We start from the raw sequence: 12,215 nt of genomic DNA, 5'->3' as shown, positions 1-12,215 counted from the left end.
GAAGTGCCTGTGGTCTCCATATGTTCCCAAAGGAAGCTGGTTTCACTTTGAGCATGTTGGAGAATGTTATTTCAAACACCTTACACCTCCAAAGCCAGGCAGGGAGCCCTGGGCTGCCCCTCCTCAATGGTGTTGCCTTATTCCTCTGGGTGGGGCCTGTGTCCAGCAGCCCCTGGGCTGGTGACACCAACCACCCTAGTGCCCTGCACAGACTGCAGAGGAACACAGGGTCAGCACCATCTCGAGGGGCCCAAAGCCACCCTCCTGATAACCCCTCATATTTGGAAAGCACTTTAGTTTGCAAAAGGCTCCACCTTCTTTCTCCATGTGTCCTCTCCCCACCCCAGCTACGAGTAAGGAATTTTCCCAGCCCACTTGGCCCCTAGCACCCAAGTTTGGGCAAGAACCCAGGAGTCCAGACTCCTAGCCCAATGTAGAAGAGCCTGCCAACTCTGTTTACTCCACAGTGCCCCAGAAAGGCCCTCTCTTCTAGACCTCAGTTCCCTGTCAGTACAATAAGAAGGTCCGGCTGGACAACTGCTAAGCTCTCGTCAGGCTTTAGCACGTCAGAGTCTACCGTGGGGGCACAGGTGGCCAACTCCCAGGGGAGGAACCGAGGCCCGTGGCTGCACACACTGTGCCTGCACCATGCATGTGCTGCACGCACTGTGCCTGCACCATGATGCAGGGGAGGCATCATGTTCCGGCAGGACCAGCAGGATGAGTCACCAGATATGGAAATGACGCTGGCACACAGGAGGTCTGGGGGCCGGGAAGCTCACCCTCGCCAAAACCACAGCTGAAGAGGAACAGCGCTGGGATCCCTGCGATTCGCCGAGCGGGCACAGGCTGCCAGGTGCAGATCCAGGCAGTCAAATGGTGTGCACGGTGTGCCTTCCAGCCCAAGGGTAGTGGAGGCTGCTCAGCCCTCCAATAACAATAATCATCACAATAAAAATAACAACACACAGTGGTTGGCTATTGTGTCGGGCACTTGACACCTGTTACCTTCTCTTACCTCTGAACCTGCCAGTTATGACATGACCCATTTTCAAGAGGAAACCCCGGGGCTCAGAGAGACAAAGGAGCTCTGCCCAGGTCACAGGGCCAAGGATGGAGCACCCTGCTCTGACTGCCCCAAAGCCCTCATCCTCCGCACCCCACTGCCTCTGCATCCCACAGAGTCTAGGGTCATTTCGGCTCGGTGGCCAGGCTGAGGCCCTGGGGAGGGGAAGGGGTGTCAGGACACCCAGGGGCAGATGACCTGGGAGGATTCTGACTCAGCCCCACAACTGGAGCAGGAGAGCGCCACACCCTCCTAGGCCTCCTGGAGCCTCGCCAAGGCCTTCCTTAGGGTGTGACAATCAGATGTCAGGATGCCTGCTGGTCCTCACCCACAGGCCAGGCTGAGGCTGCCACAGGGGCCTGAGCAGATGAGGAAGGCTGAGCCCCCTGTGATGGCTGACAAGCTCCAGCGTCCCCACATGCAGGCAGCCAAAGGTGCCTGCAGCCACCCGGTAGGAATGTGTCTGAACTGGGCCTGCAGCCAGGCGAGTGGGGCTCCTGGATCCTGGGACAGAGGGTACAACTCAGGACCCCAGGCTGGCACTCCACAGCACCATCCCCAGGGCATTTCCCACAAGGAGCACCTGGATCTCTCAGCAAAGATGGGGGCAGACTCGGAGAGCCCAGAACTCAGGGCCAGCTGCCCAACAGGCCTACCTCAGGGTGGAGGGTACGGCCGTCCGGGAATGAGGGAAGACAGAAGGGGTGAGGGAATGACAGGAGGGGATCTTCATCCTGTGTAGGGACGGAGGCGCGTCTGTGGTGAAAAGCAGGACCCATCTTGGGGCGGCGGGTCCTCCTACCAGGGCAGGCTCCTGTAACAGCCAGACCCTAATGCCCTGCCTTTGACATCTCCGTCTCAGCCCCCACCACACCTCTCCTCTCCTCTCCTCTCCTCTCCCTCTCTCTCTCCCTCTCACATTCCTCTGGGAGTCGATCAGTGCTTGAGTGACACCCCAGATGACTCTTTGCTATTAATTCCCACACACAGAATGGGCCCCTTGTTCTCTTCTCTCGGAGGAATGGCCGTGGCCAAAGCCATCCCAAGAGTCCCTGACTTAACCCTTCTCCTGGCTGGTCCTCTGCACATCCCACACCCAGGGCCACAGGGCCAGCAGTAGGGAGGGTGTAGAGAGGGAGTCTGAAAGGAACAGGGGCTCCTTCCAGCCCACAGCCCCTGGAATAAAGTCCCCAGGGTGGGACAGCAGGACCACCCCAACCTGCCCAGGGAGCCTGACAGCAACTCCTCACCTGAGGTTCTCACCAGGCCCTGGAGGTCAGAAGGCCTGTCCAGATGTAAGTGTGAGGCCCAGGGTCCACAGCCTCCCCAGGGACACTCTGATGTCTCTGGACCCCAGGGAGGCCCCTTCAAGGGGCAGGTGGAAGGCTCAGACCCTCGGCCCGGCCCTGGCCTTGAGGGGGTTAACACGGACTGGAGGCAGGACACCACCTGTCAGGGCAGGTCTCCGAGGAGAGATGAGGCGGCCATGGCCTCTTTTGATCACAGGAGAAATTGCTCTGTTGAGTAAAAGCCCAACATCCCCTCATTCCCTACCCCTGCCCCACCCCCAATCGCACCAGAGGCGGGAAGGAAAGGCTTAGACAATGAGAGAGAGGGAAGAGCTTGTGAGGAGAAACTGAGGCCCCGGGAGGGGAAGAACATACCCCTCCACTCCCACTTCCCACCCTCTCCCTGCCTCTTCCCCAATTCCACAAGCCGTCTTGGCTCTCTGGGTGCTGGAAAGCTCTCACTGGAAGGGGACACAAACACCTGCTCTTCCATCAATCTGGGCAACCCTGGCTCTCGCGCCAGGGGATGGTGCAAATCCTGCAGTCCATGACTCTGTGAGGGTCGTGTCCCAGGGAGACTCGGACGCATCCTCACCTCCTGCCTGTCCCCCCTCGACAGACAGTGAGCTGTGGGCTCACAGGAGGTGACGTCCCTGGGACAGCCAGAGAAAGGGCCCCGAGGCAGTGTCAGGGAAGCTGGAAATGGGAAGAGGGAGATGCGGAGCTGGGCATAGGCACGAGGGAGGGGCAGGGTGACCCAGGGCATGCAGAGGACAGAGCCGGGTGGCCTGGGGAAGGTGGGCTAGAGCCAGGTGGGGAAGACTGCGGGTTGCCACAAGCCTTGGTTTCTCTAACTTGTCAGCTCTTCCCATCTCTGTCATTTTCCCAGGGTCCTCCCCACATTTACAGAGGCAGGGCAGATGAGAGGTGGCACAGGACAGAGACAGAGAAATTCATGGAGGGAGGGAGAGAGAGAACGCATCAGGGAGAGAAAAACAGGGAGAGACAGAGACAGGGCTGGAGAGAGACAGGGAGCCAGGGCAGGAGGGCCAGGACAGGAAGGACGCCAAGAGGCAGGAGCAACCAACTGTAGGATATGGGGTCAAAATTAAAAAGCTTCCCAAAGAGAGGAGGCTGGGGACAGAAAGAGGAGAAGGAGGGAGCAATGGACAGAGAAAGAAACAAGGTGGAGGCTGAAGTGGAAAAGAAGGGAGAAAGGTCAGGGGGAAGAGGCCTTCAGAGGAGGGGATGGAGGGGAGACTCCAGCTGGGAAGCTCAGGGCCCTCCCAGGACCCTCTGTGTTTGTTCCTGGCAGGTCCACAGCACACACCCTCCCCAGGCAGCACCCTGCTCCCCACGGCCTGCCACCTGTGTCCCAGCTGGCACCCCAGAGGATGCAGCCAGCCACTGCGGCCCTTGCCTTCCCGAGTAGCACACAGGAGTGGGGTGGCCTGCCCTAGGGGTGGGAGTTTCAAGGCTGGGGAGAGGCCCTTAGACCATCTATGGCAGTAGTGCCTCCACCAGGTGCATCATAATCGCAGCAGAGATTTAAAAATACAGATGTCCCACCCAAATCTACCACTCAGAATGGGGCCTGGGAATTAGTCTTTTAAAACTCCCCAGGGGCTTGTGTTCTTTGGCCCCAGGTTTGGACCACATTGGCGGATGAGGAGAATGACAGCGGCCAGAGAGGGGCTGTGCCCCACCCAAGGTCACACAGCAATTCTTGACAGAGCCCAGCCTTTCAGTGAGGCCTCCCAGGTCCCGCCCAGGGCTCTTCCTCCTGTTGAGTGACACTGCAGCTAGGTCTGCACAGGGCTGGGCACACAGGAAGGGCATAAGTGGGCAGTGCCCTCTCCCTCTCGCTCCATCCCTTCTGCCTCAAGGCCCCAGCCAAGCTCTCCAGGGGCTGCCAGGGCAGTCCCCAATTTGAGGCCAGAAACCAAATGAGGGAGAGGAAGGGATTTGCCCAGAACGGGATTTCTGTCCCCCCTGCCCCGCCCTTGTCCCCCTAGTGCCAAGGCCTGGGGCTGTGAGCTCTCTCGCCAGAGATGGGGGCGGAGGGTGGGGCAAAAGGGAGGAGGGGAAGACCCGGGTGCTTCCTGTCCCCCGCTCTTTCCCTGCCTCCCTGGGCTCAGGGCTGGGTCCCCTGGGGCAGTGGTGTCTGAAGCTGACAGATCTGCCCTGTCCTTCCTGCCTGCTGGGGGAAGGGGTGGAGCTGGCTCAGATCCCCCATCCCCTCCTCCTCTTCCCTAGGTCCTCAGGGGCTTGGCTGCCCATTAAACCCAGCCTGGTCCCCCAGGGTGTCCCTGCTCCAGAAGAAGGAAGAGCACTGGACTAGGAGTCATGACCGCCTCCATCAGTGAGAGGCCCTTGACAGCCTCATCTAACCCTCAGCCTCCTCCTCGCTCTTTTTTTTTTTGAGACAGGGTCTCACTCCTGTTGCCCAGGATAGAGTGCAGTGCCACGATCAAGACTCACTTCTCAGACTCAACTTCCCAGGCTCAGGTGATTCTCTCACTCAGCTTCCCGAGTAGCTGGGACTACAGGCACACACCACCACACCCAGCTAATTTTTTTTTTATTTTTAGTAGAGACGAGGTTTCGCCATGATAACAAGGTAGAAATGGGGTTGCCCAGGGTGGTCTTCAACTCCTGGGCTCAAGCGATCCACCAGCCTTGGCCTCATAAAGTGCTGGGATTACAGGTGTGAGCCACTGTACCTGCCTCTCCCAGCTTTTTACCCCCCATTCTGTCCTCACCACTCATTCATTCATTCAGGCACTCAGTTGATCACTGAGGACTTACGAAGCTGCCCTCACGAAGCAGACATCCTTGTGGAGAAGACAGACAATGAACAACTAATCCGCCAATAAATATGTGATCATAAATTGCAATGAGTGCTACAAAGGAAAAGTCCAGGGTGCTGTCAGAGAAAACAGCTGGTACTGGAGGGTTGAGAGAGCGTCTCTGTAGACATGAGCTTTAGGTGATCCCCCAGGAGGAGGCCCCCCCAGCAGGGAAGGATGTGAGGGGACTCCCCACGCAGCGCTAAGGGAATGACAGACCCAGGAGACAGACCCGCCAAGCTATCTCTGATCACTGAGGTTCAGCAAGCACTTATTGAGCATCTACTGTGCGCTCACATGTCCAACCCCGAGCACTTGGGGGACAAAAGGTGGGAAACAAAAGCAAATGTGGGCCTGTCCCAGTAGAGCCCTAAAGCCCCTGATAGCAAATTTGATAGATGTCAGAGGCCAGCTCCCTCAATGCACTGATGGAGAATGTGCCAGAGAGGGTGGCTGGCTTCCCCAAGATCACACAGCAGGAGTTGGGACCTTGGCAGAGTCGGGCGCAGCTCCTCCCAATGCACCTGCCAAAGCAGTCACTGCGATTTCAACTCTGGGTTCTAAGCCCTAAACTCTCTGATTTCTCAATTTGCCACCTGATAGAGAGGTGAGGTAAATATAAAACACCTGTGCAGGTGGCGCACACCTATAATCCCAGCACTTTGGGAGGCCAAGGCGGGAGGATAGCTTGAGCTCAGGAGTTCAATGAGACCAGCTTGGGTAACATCGTGAAACCCTGTATCTACAAAAAAAATACAAAAATTGGCCGGGTGCGGTGGCTCACGCCTGTAATCCCAGCACCTTGGGAGGCCGAGGCGGTTGGATGACGAGGTCAGGAGCTCGAGACCACGGTGAAACCCTGTCTCTATTAAAAATACAAAAAATTAGCCGGGCGTGGTGGCGGGCACCTGTAGTCCCAGCTACTCGGAAGGCAGAGACAGGAGAATGGCATGAACCCGAGGGGCGGAGCTTGCAGTGAGCCGAGATCACGCCACTGCACTCCAGCCTGGGCAACAGAGAGAGACTCCGTCTCAAAAATAAACAAATAAATAAATAAATAAAAAATAGCCAGGCGTGGTGGCTGGTGCCTGTGGTACCAGCTACTTGGAAGGCTGAGGTGGGGGATCGATTAAGCCCGGGAAGTAGAAGCTGCAGTGAGCCGTGATGGCACCCCTGCACTCCATCCTGGGCCACAGAGTGAGACCCTGTCTGAAAAACAACACAAAACAAAATAATACCTGCTCACAGTGAAGCACACACAGCTGAAGTTGAGCTGGGGTGGGTGTGCGTGAGGCCCTCAGCCTGACAGCCTAGCAGATATTATACTTCCTGTGTGAACCGAAGCCCCTGACATGTGAACACACCCCAGGGCTGTGCCTGGGTTCCCTGTTGTGATCTCAGTAAGCTCAACTCTGCACCCTAGAAAGGGAAGAGGTTTTCCCGGGCTTGATTATAGCCAAGACATAAGCCATCCCATCTGGAAAATGTGGGGCATTAACTGGCAGTTGAAATGACTGAAAGAGGCAACTACTAGGTCTTGTTTTTGTCAAAGGTGCTAGGCTGAGCACTTGCCATTCCTTACTTCTTTTTTTTTTTTTTTTTTTGAGACGGAGTCTTGCTCTGTTGCCCAGGCTGGAGTGCAGTGGCGCGATCTCGGCTCACTGCAAGCTCCACCTCCCGGGTTCACGCCATTCTCCTGCCTTAGCCTTCCGAGTAGCTGGGACTACAGGTGCCCGCCACCATGCCCGGCTAATTTTTTGTATTTTTAGTAGAGATGGGGTTTCACCATGTTAGCCAGGACGGTCTCGATCTCCTGACCTTGTGATCCACCTGCCTCGGCCTCCCAAAGTGCTGGGATTACAGGCGTGAGCCACTGTGCCCAGCCCTTTTTATCCTTGTGACATTGCAGGTATCGTGATTCTCATTTTACAGACAGGAGATTGAGGCATGGGAAGGTTACTTAGCTTATCCCAATCTCGCTGGTAAATGGGGCAAGGGCCAGCCTTGAACTCTGGTCTCTGGATCCCCAGCTCAGCTCATGATCACTCGGCTCCCATTTTCATTAACAAGTGACATCAGCGAAGAATAAGGAAACCTTATGTCGGCGAGGAGGATCCTTCAAGCTCAGACAAACACTAAATTCTGACTGGATCACCCCATTTTTACCTTTAAGGGACAGCAGTAAACCCAGTGAGAGCAGGAAGATGGGTGGGCTGAGCTCCCTTCCTGCCCAGCCCTGGTCTGGGGCAATGGCCTGGATCACAGAGGAAAATGACAAGGAATCTGGAATGAGAAGACTTAGTCCCACTGTCAGTTCCTAAGCTGGGCAACCTTGACAAGCCCCTTCCCTCAAGCTGCCAGCTGCCTACCAGTAGTGAAAGGACAAAGGTCTCATGAGCCACGTGCAGCCCACCCTGCTCAGACCATATTTACAGACAGCTCTTTTCCGCTCCAGGGACAACACCAATAGACCCATCTCATAAAGGTCCCCTCTGCCCCCTCTCTTCCTTCCCTCCATCTTCCCCACTCTCTTAATCCTCATGCATGTCTGTACCATGTTGCCTAGTGTCTAGACATGTATGAATGAACAAGCTCCCTAAAGACAAGGGGCACACTCACCCCTCTTTATTTACCCCACAGACAGCAGGAGCTTGCCTAGGGTAGGTCCCCAGGAACCCTGGGAACAAAATGTCACAGCAGACATGTCCAGTTCCATGACTAAACAGTCATGTGAGCTCAGTCACTTGCTTCCCCTTCTGCTTTGGTTCCATGGATAGCCATCGGCCCTGGCTCTGCAGCCTCCGTGGTGACTGGGAACAGACGGGGAACATCTGATGGCAGCATTTTGACAGGATAAGAAGCAATAACTAATATAAAAATTAGCCAGGGGGCAGGCACGGTGGCTCACACCTGTAATCCCAGCACTTTGGGAGGCCGAGGCAGGCGAATCACCTGAGGTCTGGAGTTTGAGACCAGCCTGGGCAACATGGTGAAACCCCATCCGTCTCTACTAAAAGTATAAAAATTAGCAAAGCATGGTGGTGTGCACTTGTAATCCCAGCTACTCAGGAGGCTGAGGCAGGAGAATTGCTTGAACCTGGATGCCAAATGTTGCAGTGAGCCAAGACCACACCACTGCACTCAAGCCTAGGCAACAGAGTGAAAGAGTGAGACTCTGTCTAGAAAAAAAAAAAAAGAAGAAGCAATGACTACTCTAAACCCAAGGTCAACCAACAGCCACCTTGGCGGCAGATCCCCAAGCTGCTGGTAACAATAGCCACTATTTACTGGGTTCCGTCATGCGCCAGACCCTGTCTTAAGTGTTTACATACATTATCTGCTTTAATCCTCACCACAACCTGGAAGGAAGCTGAGACTCAGAGACCTTAACTCATTTGCCAAGGACACACAGCTAATAAATGGAGGTGTCAGGATTCAAACCTGGAGCTAGAGCCAGGCATGGTGGCACACACCTATAGTCCCAGCTACTCAGGAGGGTGAGGTGGAAGGATCACTTGAGCCCAAGAGTTCGAGACCCCATCTCTAACAATGTTTTTTTAAACCTGGACTGTCTAACTCAGGAGCACGTGCTCATTCCTTCCCCGCATGCTGCCTGCACACATTCTCTTCCATGCAAGCCCTTCATCTGCTGCCATCACTCCTATGTAACAGGCACCACGGAGGAGGCGGGAAGGACCCAGCCCTCAAGTCCACACCCCAGCAGGGACAATGCAGGACAATGAGAACTCTGAAGGCATGGGAACACAGGGAATTGGGGGTCAGTGCCATATTCTATTCAGCTGCTTCCCTGGCCTGACACTGAGTAGTTACCTGGTACACGTCAAACAGGTCTGAACGGAGTTGGAAACCAAGGCAGGGTGACCCCAAAGTAAGGAACATGCAATCTCACTCAGGGCCCATGGTGCCTCCACGTCCACCTCAGGCAACTATGTCCTCTCCAGAACAGGGTGAAACTGGTTTCCATCAAAAACTCTACAAGATGTTAATAGGTGGTAAAAATAATAGAATAATAAATTGAAGATTCATATTAAATATTTTAAACAAAGAGCAGTTTTTAACTGCAGAATTTAGAACTTTTAGCATGCTTAGAGGCAATGCATCTCTTTTACTTAAACAGTTTTTAAAAAATTTTTTTTAAATAATGGTGGCCAGGCACAGTGGCTCACACCTGTAATCCCAGCACTTTGGGAGGCCGAGGCAGGCAAATCATCTGAGGTCAGGAGTTCAAGACCAGCCTGGCCAACATGGTGCAACCCCGTCTCTACTAAAAATACAAAAAATTAGCCGGGCATGGTGGCATGTGCCGGTAGTCCCACCTACTCAGGAGGCTGAGGGAGAAGAATCGCTTGGGCACAGGAGGTGGAGGTGGCAGTGAGCCGAGATCACACCACTGCACTCCAGCCTGGGCAACAGAGCCAGTCTCAAATAATAATAATAATAATAATAATAATAATAATAATAATAATGGAAACGGGGGTCTCACTGTGTTGTCCAGGTTGGTCTCGAGCTCCTGGACTCAAGCAATCCTCCCACCGTGGCCTCCCAAAGTACTGGGATTACAGGCATGAACCACCACGTCCCACCCTTACATCTCTAAAAAGAGGAAGCAGAAAGCAGTGTTTACCAAATGTCTTTCAAGAGATGCCTATCAGTGTCCTGAGGAACACCAAGGGTCTGAGGCATCACCTTGCAAACACTGGATCAGGCATGGGCCTCTTGTTTTGAAATACAATTCATGGGTTATCAAATATGCAAACACTCTCAGAGATCAGCTAGCCTGCTGATTTTACATTTTACAGATGGGGAAACTGAGGCCCAGAGAGGGAAGAAGGTTGCCAAGGCAACACAGGGCCTCCACAGCCATTGGGTCTTGACCCCAGCTCCAGCTGCCTGTTTGGCTGTGCCAGATTCCAGGTTTCTACATCGGTCTCTCCCATCAAACCCTCAGCTCCTCAAAGCCAAGGTCTGGTCTCTCTCACCTCCCAGTCCCAGCTCCTGGCCCAGTGCCCTGCACAGAGGACACATTCACAGAAGTTCCCAGCAGCTGGAGAGGCTCAGGGCAGACGCCAGGAAGGGCGTTCCAGCAGCTGGGTACAGATGGCAGGAATGGGCAGTCAACTTCTCTGAAGGCTTCTCAGAAGAGGGCAGAGGCCAGGCTGCCAGAGGCAGTGCTGGGCACTGGCCCCAGCTTCCTGGTTTCCAGAAAGGGTGGAATTGGGAGCGAAGGAAGATTCCAACCCCGGGAGCTGCCTCGCTGGCCTGGGTCCGAGACCCTCTGCTTGCACCAGAAACAGGGAGGGGCAAGAGCCCCTGTTGGGACAGGCCATGGAATGCCATCATCCTCCCCCAGAGCTCAGACACTCTGCCTCCAGGAAGCCACTCCTGCCCGCTCCAGCCTCCCTGGTCTTTTCCTCCTTGGAACTCTGACAGCAACTCAGCTCAGAGAAGGTGAGCCAAGGCTGAGCATGGCCTCAGGGGCTCCCAATAGGAAGTGGAGACTGGCCTGTCCTCCAGGCTGTTCAGTAAGGAGGCAGAGCACATCTGAAGGTGTCTTCTCCTCTGAGGAAAAGTCATAGGGAAAAGAATTCCAACCAAGGTGCCCAAGGTGTGTCCTGGAAGAGGACCTCTCAGTGGGGCTGCAGCAATGCCTAGACCGCCAGCAGGCAGAGGGAAGACAGCGCTCCAGGGGAAGGCGGAGCAGGCCCAAAGGCCCAGGCAAGGAGAGGAGGCAGGAGCAGGCCCACCTGCAGCTGCACTTGCAGCCTAGGGGCAATAGAGCAGAGTGGTCAGGGGCTGGGCTGGGACCAACCACAGGTCCCAGTTCACACCCTATCATCATTCGCTGGGTGAGCTCAGGCCCGTCACTGAATCGCTTTGTGCCTCAGTTTCCTCCCTAAAATGAGAATAATAGCATCTACTCAGAGGGTTGTTAGGAGGATGAAGTCCGATGACAGGAGCCCTCAGGGCGGAGCCGGCATCTGGGGAGGCCCTAGAGTGTCGCCTTCGCTGTTAAGGGGCATGGCAGAGGAGGCCCACCCATGACAGAGGAGCTTGTCATCCCAAGCAGGAATGCCACCTGGTCTGACATTAGGATTCAAAAGGCAAATGATAAACTCCTGACTGTGAGGCCCCGGTGGCTGCTCGGTTAATACTTGTGCACTTGACCTGAGGTGAGCATCCTCCACACCTCCCAGTGCTGGCCTAATAGCTAAATGATTTCCTCTGACTCACATTTATTGAGCAGTCACTATGCTAGGTAGGGGGAGGTGTGTGTGTGTATTCTTATTTAATTCTCTTATCACTTGGGGATATCAACGGTGCATAAGATTATCAACATCGTACATATGCAAAAGCCAGAGGTTAATAGCATGATTTGCCTAAGGCCCCTTGGGTACTAGTGGCAGGATTTCTTGACTTCAAGTCACTTTCCACTACATCAGAGACTGAGGATGACACAGCCTTATCCAAAGGTGGAGGTAGCCTAGAAAACGCTCAGGGGAGCTCCCACAGCCACCCCAGCGCACTCAGACTCGGCTGAAGACCCGCAGGGTAGCTTCTGTCTGTCACTACGCTGCCCTCGACCACTAACCTGTGCCCGTCGGCCCTCCACCTTCCCAGTGCATAGGCCCTCCCCTGCCACACCCCAAAGCTCTCCGGATACCCCAGTATAATCTGCCTGGCTGGTGGGTCCAGTACCCAAGACCCCTCCTCCATCCCTGGTGATTTTGGCTCTGGAAGGGGGTCATTCACAGCCTCAGGGATCCAGAGACTCTGTGAAGACCTCCCAGGGAACTTCATGCCTGCACCTCAGCCTCAGAAATTCAGAATCAACCAGTCTGGAGTGGGATCTAGGCTCCAGTATGTTTTTTGTTGTTGTTGTTGTTGTTGTTTGTTTTTATGAGACACAGCCTTACTCTGTCACCCAGGCTGCAGTGCAGTGGTGCGATCTCGGCTCACTGCAACCTCTGCCTCTTGAGTTCAAGTGATTCT

General features: G+C 54.8%; 1 protein-coding gene across 1 annotated transcript in view; it reads right to left on the bottom strand.

The window, feature by feature from the left end:
* PICK1 (protein interacting with PRKCA 1) overlaps nucleotides 1-12,215 on the bottom strand; it is a 109,707-nt gene that overhangs the window by 77,268 nt on the left and 20,224 nt on the right. The window lies entirely within an intron of this gene.

This window comes from Pongo pygmaeus, chromosome 23 (genome assembly GCF_028885625.2).
Source record: "Pongo pygmaeus isolate AG05252 chromosome 23, NHGRI_mPonPyg2-v2.0_pri, whole genome shotgun sequence".
In the NCBI taxonomy this organism is placed as follows: Eukaryota; Metazoa; Chordata; class Mammalia; order Primates; family Hominidae; genus Pongo; species Pongo pygmaeus.
The sequence above is the reverse complement of the archived record's forward strand: the minus strand, read 5'-3'. Positions and strand labels throughout refer to the sequence as shown.